Raw genomic sequence first — 16,426 nt, 5'->3', positions numbered from 1 at the left:
GGGGAGCGTCGATGCACAGCCATGTTCAGATCTCTCCAGAGATGTTCAATCAGGTTCAATTCTGGGCTCTGGCTGGGCCACTCCAGGACATTCACAGAGTTGGCCCATAGCCGCTCCTTTGTTATGTGGGCTGTGTGCTTCAGGTCATTGTCCTGTTGAAACATGAACAGTCGCCCCAACTTAAGGTCCAAAGTGCTCTGGAACAGGTTTTTATCAAGGATGTCTCTGTCCATTGCTGCGTTCATCTTTCCTTTGATCCTGATTAGTCTCCCAGTTCCTGCCGCTGAAAAACATCCCCACAGCATGATGCTGCCACCACCATGCTTCACTGTAGGGATGGTATTGGCCAGGTGGTGAATGGTGCCTGGTTTCCTCCAGACATGACGCTTGGTATTCAGGCCAAAGAGTTCAATCTTTGCTGCATTAGACCAGAGAGTTTTGTTTCTCTTGGTTTAGGAGTCCCTCAGGTGCCTTTTGGCAAACTCCAGGCAGGCTGCCATTTACCTTGTACTGGCCACTCTAGCATACAAGCCTGATTGGTGGAGTGCTGCAGAGATGGTTGTTCTTCTGGAAGGTTCTCCTCTCTCCACAGAGAAATGCTGGAGCTCTTTCAGAGTAACCATCGGGTGCTTGGTTACCTCCCTGGCTAAAGCCCTTCTTCCTCGATCACTCATTTTGGCCGGCTCTAGGAAGTTTCCTGGTGGTTCCAAACTTCTTCCATTTACCGATGATGGAGGCCACTGTGCTCACTGGGACTTTCAATGCTGCAGAAATTTTTTCTGTACCTTGATACAATCCTGTCTCAGAGGTCTATGGATAATTCCTCAGACTTCATGGCTTGGTTTGTACTCGGACATACACTGTTACCTGTGGGACCTTTTATATAGACAGGTTTATGCCTTTCCTAATCATGTCCAATCAACTGAATTTCCCACAGGTGGACTCCAATCAAGTTGTGGAAACATCTCAAGGATGATCAGTGGGAACAGGATGCACCAGAGCTCAATTTTGAGTGTCATGGCAAAGGCTGTGAATACTTGTGTGCAGGGTTATTTTTAATAAATTGCAAAGATTTCAAAATGAACATCTTTCACATTGTCATTATGGGGTATTGTTTGTACAATGTGAAGGAAAAAAAATGAATTTAATCCATTTTGGAATGAGGCTGTAACATAACAAAATATGGGAAAGGTTAAGCGCTGTGAATACATTCTGGATGAACTGTATGTTCCGCTTACCCACTAGGACAGTAACACCAATATTAGAGTGTATGTGTAGACAAAATGAAAATCTCTGCAATGCATACACATTTCCCTGTGTTTTGTTTCCAAAAACTCAGCAGCTATAGAAAAATACCTGATGATCCTGCCAGAAATCCAGTGAGATCTTATTTGCTGTAGTTACCTGAGACTGCTGTCTCTGTTACACTGAAATCCAAAGCAGTATGTGAGATCTGTACTCCCTGCGCTTTCTCTGTTTTCAATCTCCTTGGTCCCCTTCAGCTCTGGCTGGTTCTTCCTGCTGGTATTCAGTAATCCTCTATTGACATGGAGGGGAGGATGAGGGGGTCAGTGAGAGCTACTACTGGTTTAACAAAGTGCCATTTGGAGGCAGAATAGGTAAGAATTTACACCATTCTTTAACAGGGATCGTTTGCCTGGGGTTACACCAGTTTAACAACAGGGTTGCTTTAAAGCGCATCACCTTTAATTGTGTCAGATTACAGGCGAGATGCCAGACTCCACTTTAAACTTCAAACTGCAAAGATAATTTGAGATTAAAGATTAAACAGTTCTGAGAAAATGAGTTTTAAGAAAGCAGAGCTTTGTACTTTTGACTTTGATCGACATAATTCAGCAAATGTAATCCTTTAAAAAAAAAAAAAAATTTAAATGGCTACTATGTGTGGCAATTTCAATGGCTCTGTCATATTTTCCATGAATATAATATGCACTTTGGTGAAGGGAATAGGAATTGCAAAGTGTTTTCAAGACAGGAAGCGTCGGCAAATCCTCTAACAGGAAATTGGCAACAAAACCTTGGCTATGCACAGATCAAAATCGGGCTTAGCAGGAACCTGACAAATTATTTTTTAAATAAATTTTGTTTATTGATTTTAAACATACAATACAGTGCAGCAGCACTCAAAGAGAGGGAAAAAAAACAAAACAAAAAACTCCCCAGAAAAGTGGAAAACCAATGTGCTTCAGTAGGCCCAACACACTATCAAGCATATGGAGACAGTAGAAATCGGCAGCAGTACATGCCAGTAATAAGGAGTCAAGTAGAATCTGAGGGGCAATGATCCAAATTACACAAAGTCAAGAAATATCAGAAGCCGCACAATCACAGACGGTAGTCTCAGAATCGAGGACAACCGCGGACCCACAGGAAAATCTGCAAAACAATTGTGACTGTTGACTTTCCACCCACACTGACCAGACTATCAAATGGGGCTAGGCACCCCCTGCTGTTGTAAAAGGCTTTATAAAGCAAAAGAGCCAAATTCACTAAAGATTTCCAGTTTAGAGTGGGTGGCACAGAAGACTTTAATTTCTGTACAATCATTTTCCTAGCGTAAAACAATAACACTGAGCAATGTGCTAGATGATTTTCTTCAGGCTACAGTTACATAGTGTGGCTGAAAAAAGACAAAAGTCCATCCAGTTCAACCATTAAAAAAAAAAAAAAGTTCTAATCCTACACCCACAGTTGATCCAGAGGAAGGGAAAAACCCAGCAAAGCATGATCCAATTTGCTCCTTCAGGGAAAACAATTCCTTCCTGATCCCCTGAGAGGCAATCTGATATTCCCTGGATCAACTTTACCTATAAATGTTATATCCAGTTATATTCTGTGTATCCAAGAAACAACCCAGACCTTTTTTTTAAAGCAATCCACTGAGCTGGCCAGAACCAGCTCTTGAGGGAGTCTATTCCACATTTTCACAGCTCTCACTGTGAAGAAACCTTTCTGTGTTTGGAGATTAAATCGCTTTTCCTCCAGACGTAAAGAGTGCTCCCTTGTCCTCTGTGATGACCTCAGGGTGAAGAACTCTACACCGAGTTCACTATATGAACCGCTGATGTATTTATACATGTTGATGGCTAGAGGTTCAACAAGTCCCAAGAGACAGTTTGAAATATCTAAGGGGGACCTGCTGAATTTTGATCTGTGTGTAGCCCTCCCAGAAGCCAATTGTTGAACAGATCCTCTGGAAAAATCAGCTGCAGCACTTATCAGTGTATTCTGACAGTGGAGAAGAGTCCCTACTGTGAGCATACAACATCCTGGCGGTGGGGGCACTCCTGCGTCCACCTTGTTGTGTGCATGCAGGAATTGTTTTTTTTTTTTTTTAAGGCTGACTACCCACCGTGTAGCCAGCATAGGAGAAAATTGGGGTTATCGATGCATTTGCTACACATTTTTTATATTTTTAGTATTTTGAGGAATATCAAAGGATTTAGTAACTGCACCTGTTAGCAGTATTCGTTTATGAGCGGAACATTTGGGAGCAGAAGTTACTCTTTAAGTTTGTTCCCTGCAGAGGTTATGTTAATTTTCAGCCTGGGTTCACACTGATGCGGTGCGGAATTTACACCGGATTCTGTGCGATTGCCGCACCACATTATAATCGCACCCCGTTCATATGAACCACTGCAGGTGTGTATTTTAAGCGAACGACACCCCAAAATCAGTTCGCAAAATGTGGTGCGATGTGCAGAATCAGATTTCATGAGTGTAAAATGCCCACGTGATCAGTTTCTGGTGCGGACTAAAAAAAGAAAAAAAAAAGTCCTGAACCTTTTTGGTGCAGATGCCGTATGATTTGAGCCATATAAAATGTATGGCTCAAATCGCACCGCACAGAATTCGCATATGATTTGCACAGGAACGCGGTGCGGTTCCTGTGTGAATCACATGCGATGTGCCTCACTGCATCAGTGTGAACCTGGACTCAATTAGAAGAACAATTGAATATGTAATTTCATTTGGGATGTTAAAATTCCATATGACCGTGGGTCCTGAACCTTGCTTGTAAAATGATCTGGACTGGTTGTTAAAATGACCTGACTGGTGGATGGGAAGAGAATTCTTTTATTGGTCATTTAAATGCAGGTGATTTCAATAGTGTCTCATGTAAGAGGGGAAAACTTGAAACAAAATATGAAATGCTTATTAAACCCAAAAATGTATTCTATTGCAGCTTAGCAAACCTTAACCTCTTGGCGCTGGCCGCATGCAAATGTGCAGCCTACCGGTGTCTGGGCCTAGACATAGAGCGGCCGCACATTTGCGTGCAATTGAGAAAAACATAGGTGCTGAGAGTGTGCGCCCTTCGTGTTCCCAGCACACATGTTCGGTACTCACGGAAAGGTCCCGATCTCCTGTTTTGATCGGGACCTTTCTCAATCATGTGACAGCGAATCACGGCTGTCACATGACCATAAATCCCCACCCTGCCTCCCGGCTTCTAAAACCCTTAAAGGGCTGGGAGGCGCCGGCGGTAAGGGCTTGGTTACACCAGCTTCTGCATTAAAACGCAGTGGCTAGTATGCTATACAATGAGATCACTGCAGTGCTCATGCGCTGATTGTGGTGTATTGCACCGTTCATTTGGTTCTATTCGCTACTGAGCCGTAAGGCGGTGGAATGCTTTGCATCGCACTGTACTGGGGAAATAAAAAAAAGTATGGGCTGCCACAATGTGGTAGTGTGAATTGGCCACATAGGAGACTACGCATTTTGCTTTGCCTAGTGCTGGGACTGCACTGGACTAGTTGTCCAACACAGTCCCACCACACCTGTCGAGAAGAAGCCCCAAGTGTCGTTTTCATCTTTCGAATATTAATACAGCCGGCACATCTAAGAATTGGTAATCTGTGACACAACGATTTTTGTTTGCGTTTAACACTGCTTTTTGCTCATAACCAGGTAGATTAAAGCTGGTGTGCTAGAATTACTATTGCCAAGTTCCACCCCCTTCCCTTTGATGGTTGATCAATCAGCTGGGAGATTCTGTAACCAGATTGCTTCAGGTTTCTTTAGAAGGTCAAATATTTACCAGGAAGTTCAGCCCCAGGTTATTCACAAATGGATTTTTATTGCACAAGCACGGTAAATGAATAGCGGAGAGGCAGACTGAGCTCACACTAGTTTACGTTTAATAGCCGATATACGACATTAGCCAAGGCAGCTGTGAATAATGACATTGAATGCGGAGCTATTCCCTGACGTTTGCACAATGACTTTTTTTGCTTGAATTGTTCTATGTAACACTTATACAATTTAGGAAGGGAATCTTTTATTCCCTTAACACGTACTGCAGATATATTTCTAACACCTAATCTCTTCATTTATTTAGCACATCATTTGTTAGATGTCCTTTGATAGTTATACTGGAAGTACTGGGCAACCTGCCCATTTGGGCTTTCTTTATTTTTCTGAATAAGGCTTGGTTCACATCTGTGTGGGTGGTGCCGCTGCGGATCCGTACGAAAATCTGTGCAGCTGCACAGAGGAACACGGACCCATGGGCGGGTGCCATTCTTTCTAATGGCACGCCGCCCACACTGGAAAACACAACCGTACTGGGAACGGAGGTAACTGTGTGGGCTGTGTTTTCAGAAGAAGTGCAGGGACTCCTTCCCTGCGGTGCACGGGACTCCATTCAAATGAATGGGCTCTCGTGCCAACGCAAAACGTGGCCCGTACGCCTGCATATATGTGAACCGGGGTAAATCAGGCCATTTCAAAGTCTTTCTTAGCATCTCTTTAGATGTATGTCCTCCCCAAGCTGGCCTATGGCTGTGTGCCATGGCAATCCATGAACCAAGGGAAAACCAGGATGCTATTTCTTCCTACAACAGTGGAAACTTTCTCCAACACCGTGGAGGCCAATGTTTGAGAACACCACACCAAGACTCTGACTAATATGAAGCTGTCCCCCTCTTTGCCAACAACAGTCTCCGCTTTTCTGGGAAGGCTTTCCACAGAACTGTGTGATTATTAAACAAGATTTATATAGAACCAACAGTTTGTACAGCGCTTTACAATATAAATTATGTGGCCGTGTGGGCAAAAAGCAGTGTTTTTACTACAATAGATTTCAATGGAGAAGCTGCTGAATTGCATGTAGTGTGCTTTTGCGTTTGTTATCTGACCGGCAGCAAAAAAATTCTACATTGATCCTAGGTTCACACTAATGCGGTGTGGTAAATCCCATGTGATTCGCACAGGAACCGCACCACATCCCTGTACAAATCACATGCGATTTGTATGCGGTGCGATTAGAGCCATACATTTTGTATAGCTCCACTGACACCGCACCTGCACCGAAAACGTGCAGGACCCTATTTTGGTCCACACTAGAATCAGATCACATGGATATTCACACCTATGCAATCTGATTCTGCACATCGCACTGCGTTTTGCGGACCAATGTCGGGGTGTTTTTAACATACACACCCGCATCGGTTCGTATGAACAGGGTGCGATTGTGATGCGGTGTGGAATTCACAAAGAAAACGCTGCAAATTCTGCACCGCATCAGTGTGCTGAAAAAACCCTGCAAAACTCGTCAAAAACACATGGCAAAACGGACAAAAAGAACTCCACTGGTGTGAACCAGGACTTAAAGACTATATGATGCTGCATTTTTACAGTATGTTGCAGTTTTTTTTGGGTTTTTTTTCTGCCCCGCATCAACAAAAATTTCCACTTTAACAAAAAAAAAAAAGCTGAAAAAAAATGCAAAGCACAATGCAAAAAGCATTATAAAACAGATCAAAAGCAAAAAGCATGTGTGAACCAAGCCTTAAGAGACAGCACAGTAGATGCGAATTGCTTTGTGATTGCCTGATTGAAATGTCAGGCTTGGCCATCACTGCTCTAATGACTCACTGGGGGAGATGTAGGCCTGCTTCACACCTATGCCGGTTGCGATTGATGTATTTTCTCTGTGCGTTTTGCGTGTGTTCAAACTCGTTTTTGACAGCAGGTGTGTGCTGTCATGTGGGAGAAGACAGCAGAAACTAATCAAAAACGCAGACACTGTATTTTTAATGCCTTTCTGCTGTGTTTCCATTGAAGGCTATGGAACCAAAAATTTAAGCTGCTGCAAGAAAAAGTACCTGACCCTTTCCAAAAAAAATGGAAAATGCAGAGATGTGAATGTGGCCTGTAGGAAACCATGTTAAATGGACTGTAGTGCGTTTCTGCAAAACTGAAAACCGTGAAAAATGCCTTACATAAAGGCCAATTGACTGTGCACTTTGCAAGTGCAGTTGCTTCATAGCTTCCAATGAGGTAAAGCCTTACTTTACAAAGAATACCTAATCACCTGCGAGGAAAATAAAAAAAAAAATAAAACAGCATTTTTACTTGCACATGATTGGATGATGGATGTTTGCAGAGCTCCCCATCACTAAGCTCTGGAGCAACTTTCAAAGTGCCTATAGTAAATCACCCCCCCCCCAATTGAGTTTAGTACGCAATAGGTTTCTTTCAGCAGAATGGGAAACTGAAATAGCCAAATAGATGAAAAGGAGATTAGCACAATATCCACTGCCTCAAAAGAACACGAGTTACAGCATATGCAACAGTTTAATACTAGCAAAAGTGTGTCCATTTGTTGAATGGGATGAATACAGAAGTGCTTGTGGGTGGGAATACATGCACATGGGGGCTGTGGTGGGAGTGTAGAAGGGCGCATCGAATCAGTGGCAGCGAGAATAGAAAGGTGTGTTGGATCTGATGCATTGAGTGTATGGCAGTGAGTGTAGAAGTGCATGCTGGATAAATGGCAGTAAGTGTAGAAGTGCATGCTGGGTAAAAGGCAGTAAGTGTAGAAGTGCATGCTGGGTAAATGGAAGTGAGTGTAGAAGTACATGCTGGATCAATGGCAGTAAGTGTAGAAGTGCATTCTGGGTAAATGGGAGTGTAGAAGTACATGCTGGGTAAATGGCAGTGAGCGTAGACGTGCATGCTGGGTAAATGGCAGTGAGCGTAGACGTACATGCTGGGTAAATGGCAGTGAGCGTAGACGTGCATGCTGGGTAAATGGCAGCGAGCGTAGATGTGCATGCTGGGTAAATGGCAGCGTGTGTAGAAGTGCATGCTGGGTAAATGGCAGCGTGTGTAGAAGTGCATGCTGGGTAAATGGCAGCAAGTGTAGAAGTGCATGGTGGATAAATGGCAGTGAGTAGAAGTGCATGCTGGGTAAATGGCAGCGAGTGTAGAAGTGCATGCTGGATAGGTGGCAGTAAGCATAGACATGCAAGCTGGATAAATGGCAGTGAGTGTAGAAGTACATGCTGGATAAATGGCAGTGAGTGTAGAAGTACATGCTGGATAAATGGCAGTGAGTGTAGTAGTGCATGCTGGGTAAATGGCAGTGAGTGTAGAAGTACATGCTGGATAAATGGCAGTGAGTGTAGTAGTGCATGCTGGGTAAATGGCAGCAAGTGTAGAAGTGCATGGTGGATAAATGGCAGTGAGCGTAGTAGTGCATGCTGGGTAAATGGCAGTGAGTGTAGTAGTGTGTGCTTTTCAGACATGCATATGTACCCATGGGAGCCCAGCGCTTACAGAGTAAAGAAGCTTCTGGCGCTGGGAGAAGTGACATCTCTGGGTGACATCAACTATACAGGACATCAGTTCAGTGTAAAAATGTCACTGATCGCCTGCGCAGGAGCAAGTCTATGTTATTAAATGCTTCCAACTATCATGCATGCACCTGATTTGTGCACCTTTTTGAGTCGGCTCTAATACAATATTGCATGTTGCCGCAGACATATTCCTAAAGATCAATATTAAAATGCAGTCAGAAGCATTCGGTGTGACAGCAGTGACTTCAGCACATTCTATGTGTACTAATATGTCACCTCTACTGTGCATGTGTAGGCCATTCTATGACTGCGCATGTGAGGCTGCTATAAAACACAATAATCAGATGCTAATCTTCGCAAATGGCTGCTAGGTACTTTTTTTTTTTTTACCTTTTTTTGTTTTGTTTTTGTATTTATGACTGCATTTTCTGCTGCCATATATACAGAATCCCACAATCATGATGATTAAATCTGGGGGAAAAAATACTACTCATTACCATGTCAAAGTAACATTTTACATTAAATGCACACAAACCCTTACCAATACTGACCTCTTCTACTTAACATTCTATTTTATTATTTTGACTCGCACATTTCTATTTCAACCTGGAACTAAAGGGGAACCTAACACACCATTTTACTTCATGTTATCTCCTCTTACAAGAACTGTACAATTTACTTGATTTTACAAAATTCCGGTACTGACCATAATAGAGAAAATATCTACAAAACCACTATACATTCCCTTGTAAAGGCTAAGTTCATCATTAGGCCCCAAAAAAAAATAAATAAATACATTTTATATATATATATGCACATATTTGTGCTGGTAATTTTTTTTTTCTCAGCAGCCTACAAGTATTGCACCTGCGATCAGTGGGTTTGCATTTTTATTCATTCATAGATCCCTGTGAATCATTGATGCGGCTCTGTGGGCAGAGCCCTATGCAGCCACTCCAATTTGAAATGTAACAGTGTCTGTGGGGGGAGAACCCCTGCCCCTTGTTGGAAGGGCTGGGGGGCATGTTATACTCTAAATACAGACGTAACGTTCTTAAAGGTGAACTTATCCTTTAACCAGTTGTCCCCGTGGATAGGGGCACCTGTGCTTTCAGTCTATTAATATGAGTATGGTGGGGTGGTATGCACTGCAAATCGGCCTAGATTTACACCCATTGGATACTTTTATTTCTTTAGACTTTTCTATTTGCTTCCTTGCCAGAACCTTGGTACAATTGCAATACGTGAATGGATTACTAGACCATGCTCACAAATATAATAGTAATTTGTTTACAATTGTTTGTTCCTTAATATTGCTTGAATTAAAGCCTTTAAGTTAAAAATACATTTGGCAGTGATTCTTTATTTTCCAGAACGTTTTTTTTTTGGGCATTTATTACCAGTGTTACACAAAAGTGTTTTAGTTGCCATTGATGCGGCCCAGCATTGGACCGTGTGCTGTGTGCACGAGGATTCTCCCTGTCTACTGAACTGTACATTTTCAATAGGTTCTCGTAAAGCACTGTTCAAGTCTTCTGTTCGAAAATTAAATTGGCAGCTACAAAAAAATGTAGCTGCTGACTTTTAATAATTAGATATTCACCTGCCCCAGGATCCAGCAATGTCCTCACCCGGGTGGTTTCCTCACCAGGCTTGGGTCCCCGACACTGCCATACTAACTGTGGGCAGCTGGCTGTGACTGCTTTTGGCTTCACAGCCAGCTGCCTACTGCACATGCGTGAGCCGCAATGCGCTATTTGATTGGTCCCGCAGCTTTCTGGGACCTGTGACATGTCCCAGAAGGCTGTGGGCAAAACTTCCTCTGACCCAGAAGTGGGGGATCAGGTACCTGACAAAACCAGGTACCTGTCTCCCCCTAACAACCAAAAAAGGTCCCAAATGTTTAAAGGGGGAGGAGGTGGAAGAGTGGAACTTCTTCACCTTTTGGGTGAAGTTCTGCTTTACTCTGTGATAGTTGCTAGTTTGTGTTTTTTTTCTGTTCAATCTTGGGGGCTGAATGGAAAAAAAAAAATTAGAGATCACCATACCAACACAAGTGATGTTGGTGTTGCAATCTCCCCTGCTGTTCTATTGAGTTTTGAGAGGGGGGGGTTCCCCCTCCAAAATTCACAGTTCAGCGCTCGCAGTCATTGGCTGCAAGTAATGATCGGATGCTGGTTTTCCAGAATGTCTGTTTGACAAAAGCCAGCCGTTAGAACAGCTTCTTTTGGAAAGACCACTGCACACACTGACTGAAAGTGGGCCAGTTCCTGCTTTTTTTTTTTTTTAGGTGTTCTTAAGCGTAAAAGCTGTGCCACAATAGGCAGAATGGGCGTACAGTTGTACTGGCCCCGTAGTGCTACCAATACACCTTCATAGCTACAGAAAACAGACATTTATAGATGGAAGTCACTGGATCCAATGGACTGAATCTTAGCCGGTTCAGTGGGAACCAGTGGAGTTTTGATCCATCCATGGGTAGGCAGGTTGTACTAAAGTTGATCCATCGATCAACTTCAGTCCAACCAGCCTGCTGGGTTTTATTCTTTCGATCACTGCCGGTGGCTATAGATGCTAGAATCTATCATTGTGTCGTTCTGAGAGGGAAGGTTCCCGGCCGGCAGAACACAACACTGCAGGAGAGAGTCTCCCATTAACACTGACTGTGCTGATGTTGGGTTGGGGGGGATTGAGCAAAATTGTATAAAGAATGGCCTGCTTTTGTTCAATTTCAGAGTAGAGACATTGTTTATTTTTATTGTTGAGACTAATCGCTCTGGTTAGGTAGCTCTTGACAAGAGGACATTGATAAACTAATGGATCTTGGATGTGATGCTTTTCAGAGGCCAGAGAACCACACCAATGGTTTTATTTTTATTTTTTTATTTCAGGTACTTGTATAGCGCCATCAATTTACGCAGCGCTTTACATATATATTGTACATTCACATCAGTCCCTAACCCTCAAGGGGCGTGCAATCTAAGGTCCCTAATTTACATTCATACATACACATATTAAGGCCAATTTAGACAGGAGCCAATTAACCTACCAGCATGTCTTTTGAGTGTGGGAGGAAACTGGAGTACCTGGAGGAAACCCACACAGGCACAGGGAGAACATGCAAACTCCAGGCAGGTGGTGCCATGGTTGGGATAGACTTCATATTTCTTTCATGATAAAAATCCAGTGTAAAACAGCCAATGTGTTTCAGGGGTGGCACAGTACCAGGGCTAAAACACAATAAAATGTTATAATATGATGGAAAAAAAAAAATAAATCTCCATGTGGACATAATGAATATATTATTTGTAGCTGTCAGCTGGATTTCTCATATGTCTTTACTGCTCTACTCTTTGATAAAATAAAACTTTATTGAACAAAAATAAGATTTGTAACTTGGACTTTAAACATGATGCAGATGCAGATGTTAAGTTTTGTGAAAATCACAAGTTAAAACCCTTAGGGTAACTGCTTTCCCGCTGCCCAATTGCAAAAATACTGCTAAAGGGCATCAGGGGTATGCAAAATCATATATATATATATATATATATACATATATACACAGTTGCAAGAAAAAGTATGTGAACCCCTTGGGATTACGTGGAGTTTTGCATGAATTGGGCATAAAATGTGCTCTGAACGTCATCTAAGTCACAACAATAGAAGAACACAGTCTGCTGAACATAATACTACACAAACATTAGATGTTGTCATGGTTTAATTGCACATAACATGTAAACATTCACAGTGCAGGGAGGAAAAAGTATGTGAGGCCCTAGCTTGATGACTTCTCCCAGAGCTAATTGGAGCCAGGAGTGAGCCAACCTTGACTCCAATCAGTGTGATGATATTGCATGTGTTGCTGCCAGCTGTCCTGCCCATAAAAAACACACACCTGTTTTGGGTTTAATGGTTTCAAGAAGCACTGTCTGATGTGAACCATGAATCGCAGAAAAAGAGCTCTCAGAAGACCTACGATCAAGAATTGTTGACTTGCATGAAGCTGGAAAGGGTTACAAAAGTATCTCCAAAAGCCTTGATGTTCATGTGTCCATGGTAAGACAGACTGTCTACAAATGGAGAAAGTTTAGCACTGTTGCTACTCTCCCTAGGCGTGGTCGTCCTGTAAAAATGACTGCAAGAGCACAGCGCAGAATGCTGCATGAGGTAAAGAATCCCAGAGTGTCAGCTAAAGACCTACAGAAATCTCTGGCACATGCTAACATTTTTGTGGACACATCTACAATAAGGAAAACATTAAACAAGAATGGAGTACATGGGAGGACACCACGAAGGAAGCCATTGCTGTCCAAAAAGAATATTGCAGCACATTTGAAGTTTGCAAAAGAGCACCTGGATGTTCCACAGCACTACTGGCAAAATATACTGTGGACAGATGAAACCAAGATTGAGTTGTTTGGGAAGAACACACAACACTATGTGTGGAGAAAAAAAGGCACAGCACACCAACATCAAAACCTCATCCCCACTGTAAAACATGGCGGAGGGAGCATCATGGTTTGGGGCTGCTTTGCTGCCTCAGGGCCTGGACGGATTGTTGTCAGTGATGGGAAAATGAATTCCAGAGTTTATCAAGACATTTTGCAAGAAAACGTACGACCATCTGTCCGCCAACTGAAGCTCCGCAGAGGATGGGTGATGCAACAGGACAATGACCCAAGCATACAAGTAATTCAACAAAACAATGGCTGCAACAGCACAGAATACGCCTTCTGGGGTGGCCCAGTCAGAGTCCTGACCTCAACTCGATTGAAATGCTGTGGCATGACCTTAAGAGAGTGATTCACACCAGACATCCCAAGAATATTGCTACACTGAAACAGTTTTGTGAAGAGGAGTGGTCCAAAATTACTCCAGATCGTTGTGCAGGTCTGAGCTGCAACTACAGGAAACGTTTGGTTGAGGTTATTGCTGCCAAAGGAGGGTCAACCAGTTATTAAGTCCAAAGGTTCACATACTTTTTCCTCCCTGCACTGTGAATGTTTACATGTTATGTGCAATTAAACCATGGCAACATCTAATGTTTGTGTAGTATTATGTTCAGCAGACTGTGTTCTTCTATTGTTGTGACTTAGATGACGTTCAGAGCACATTTTATGCCCAATTCATGCAAAACTCCACGTAATCCCAAGGGGTTCACATACTTTTTCTTGCAACTGTATATACACACATATATATATACACACACACACACATATATATATATACATACATACATGTGATTTTGCATTTCCAGGTAGGGGGTAGACTCCCTACCCACGCCACAATTGGTGGCCTCGGCTGTCTATCACCAGGACAATACAGATCTCTCCCCCTGTCAGCTCCTGCATAGCAGAGCCGTACAAAGCAGTGTGCTTACAGTGTAAAGCACACACACAGCCCACAGTGAAACAGCACACCCTTAAACCTTTGATCGCCCCAGATGTTAACCCCTTCCTGCCCAGTGTCATTAGTACAGTGTCAATGCTTTTTATTAGCAATGATTACTGTAGTAGTGTCACTGGGGATGTCAGAGACAGTTAGTCCCCCCCCCTAGTGTCAGAATGCCCAACGCTGTTCTGCTATAAGTCACTGATCACCACCATTGCTAGTGTATATATATACAGTGGGGATCGAAAGTTTGGGCACCCCAGCTAAAAATTTGTATTAATGTGCATAAAAAAGCCAAGGAAAGATGGAAAAATCTCCAAAAGGCATCAAATTACAGATTAGACATTCTTATATGTCAACAAAAGTTAGATTTTATTTCCATCATTTACACTTTCAAAATAACAGAAAACAAAAAAATGGCGTCTGCAAAAGTTTGGGCACCCTGCACAATTTATAGCATGCACTGCCCCCTTTGCCAAGCTGAGACCTGCCAGTGTCATGGATTGTTCTCAATCATCGTCTGGGAAAACCAGGTGATGTCAATCTCAAAGGTTTTAAATGCCCAGACTCATCTGACCTTGCCCCAACAATCAGCACCATGGGTTCTTCTAAGCAGTTGTCTAGAAAACTGAAACTGAAAATAGTTGATGCTCACAAAGCTGGAGAAGGCTATAGGAAGATAGCAAAGTGTTTTCAGATGTCAATATCCTCTGTTCGGAATGTAATTAAGAAATGGCAGTCATCAGGAACAGTGGAAGTTAAAGCAAGATCTGGAAGACCAAGAAAAATATCAGACAGAACAGCTCGCAGGATTGTGAGAAAAAATTCAAAACCCACGTTTGACTGCACGATCCCTCCAGAAAGATCTGGCACACACTGGAGTTGTGGTACACTATTCCACTATAAATACTTGTACAAATATGGTCTTCATGGAAGAGTCATCAGAAGAAAACCTCTTCTACGTCCTCACCACCAAAATCATCGTTTGAACTTTGCAAATGAACATATAGACAAGCCTGATGCATTTTGGAAACAAGTTCTGTGGACCGATGAGGTTAAAATTGAACTTTTTGGCAGGAATGAGCAAAGGTACGTTTGGAGAAGAAGGGGCACAGAATTTAATGAAAAGAACCTCTGTCCAACTGTAAAGCATGGGGTTGGATCAATCATGCTTTGGGGTTGTGTTGCAGCCAGTGGCACAGGGAACATCTCACGAGTAGAAGGAAAAATGGATTCAATAAAATTTCAGCAAATTTTGGATGGTAACGATGCCATCTGTGAAAAAGCTGAAGTTAAAGAGAGGATGGCTTCTACAAATGGATAATGATCCTAAACACACCTCACAATCCACGGGGAATTACATCGAGAGGTGTAAACTGAAGGTTTTGCCATGGCCTTCACAATCTCCTGACCTCAACATAATTGAAAATCTATGGATAGACCTTAAAAGAGCAGTGCGTGACAGACAGCCCAGAAATCTCAAAGAACTGGAAGACTTTTGTAAGGAAGAATGGGCAAAGATACCTCAAACAAGAATTGAAAGACTGTTGGCTGGCTACAAAAAGCGTTTACAAGCTGTGATACTTGCCAAAGGGGGCAGTACAAGATATTAACTCTGCAGGGTGCCCAAACTTTTGCAGACGCCATTTTTTTGTTTTCTGTTATTTTGAAAGTGTAAATGATGGAAATAAAATCTAACTTTTGTTGACATATTATAAGAATGTCTAATGTGTAATTTGATGCCTTTTGGAGATTTTTCCATCTTTCCTTGGCTTCTTTATGCACATTAATACAAATTTTTAGCTGGGGTGCCCAAACTTTCGATCCCCACTGTATATAAAAAAAAAAAAATTCCAGTATATATACTGCCATTTGTAGACCCTAGAACATTCATGTAAACCAATTAATTTACACATATTTAGATTTTTTTTTTTTAGCAAATTTTTTTTTCTACTGACACAAACTATGAGGCATCATTCCTTCAACTGATACCAATGCCGGGCATAATTCCTCCCATTCCTGCTATTCAATGGTGGGGCACTATTTCTCCTACTGTTACCAAGGATGGGGCACTATTATTCCCATTGATACTGATGATGGGGCACCTTTTCCTCCCACTGATAACAAGGATGGGGCACTATTCTTCCCACTGACACGGATGATGGGGCCCCTTTTCCTCTCACCGATATCAAGGATGGGGCACTACTCTTCCCATTGACACTGATGGGGTACCTTTTCCTCCCACTGATATCAAGGATGGGGCACTATTCTTCCCTGTGACTCTGATGATGGGGCATCTTTTTATCCCACTGATATCAAAAATGGGGCACTATTCTTCCCATTCACACTGATGGGGCACTATTCCTCCCACTGATACCAAGAATGGGGCACTATTCTTCCCATTGACACTGATGCTAGGGTACCTT

General features: G+C 42.5%; 1 long non-coding RNA gene across 1 annotated transcript; it reads left to right on the top strand.

Moving 5' to 3' along the window:
- Positions 1-1,171: 1,171 nt before the first annotated feature.
- Positions 1,172-9,954, top strand: LOC149454476 (uncharacterized). Its single transcript, XR_016314208.1, has 2 exons — positions 1,172-7,804; positions 7,838-9,954. It is a non-coding gene; the product is annotated as an uncharacterized LOC149454476 (long non-coding RNA).
- Positions 9,955-16,426: the final 6,472 nt, after the last annotated feature.

The sequence above is a fragment of the Staurois parvus genome, unplaced genomic scaffold (assembly GCF_062004578.1).
Source record: "Staurois parvus isolate SC_StPar_1 unplaced genomic scaffold, SC_StPar_1.0 ptg000426l, whole genome shotgun sequence".
In the NCBI taxonomy this organism is placed as follows: domain Eukaryota; kingdom Metazoa; phylum Chordata; class Amphibia; order Anura; family Ranidae; genus Staurois; species Staurois parvus.
The sequence above is the reverse complement of the archived record's forward strand: the minus strand, read 5'-3'. Positions and strand labels throughout refer to the sequence as shown.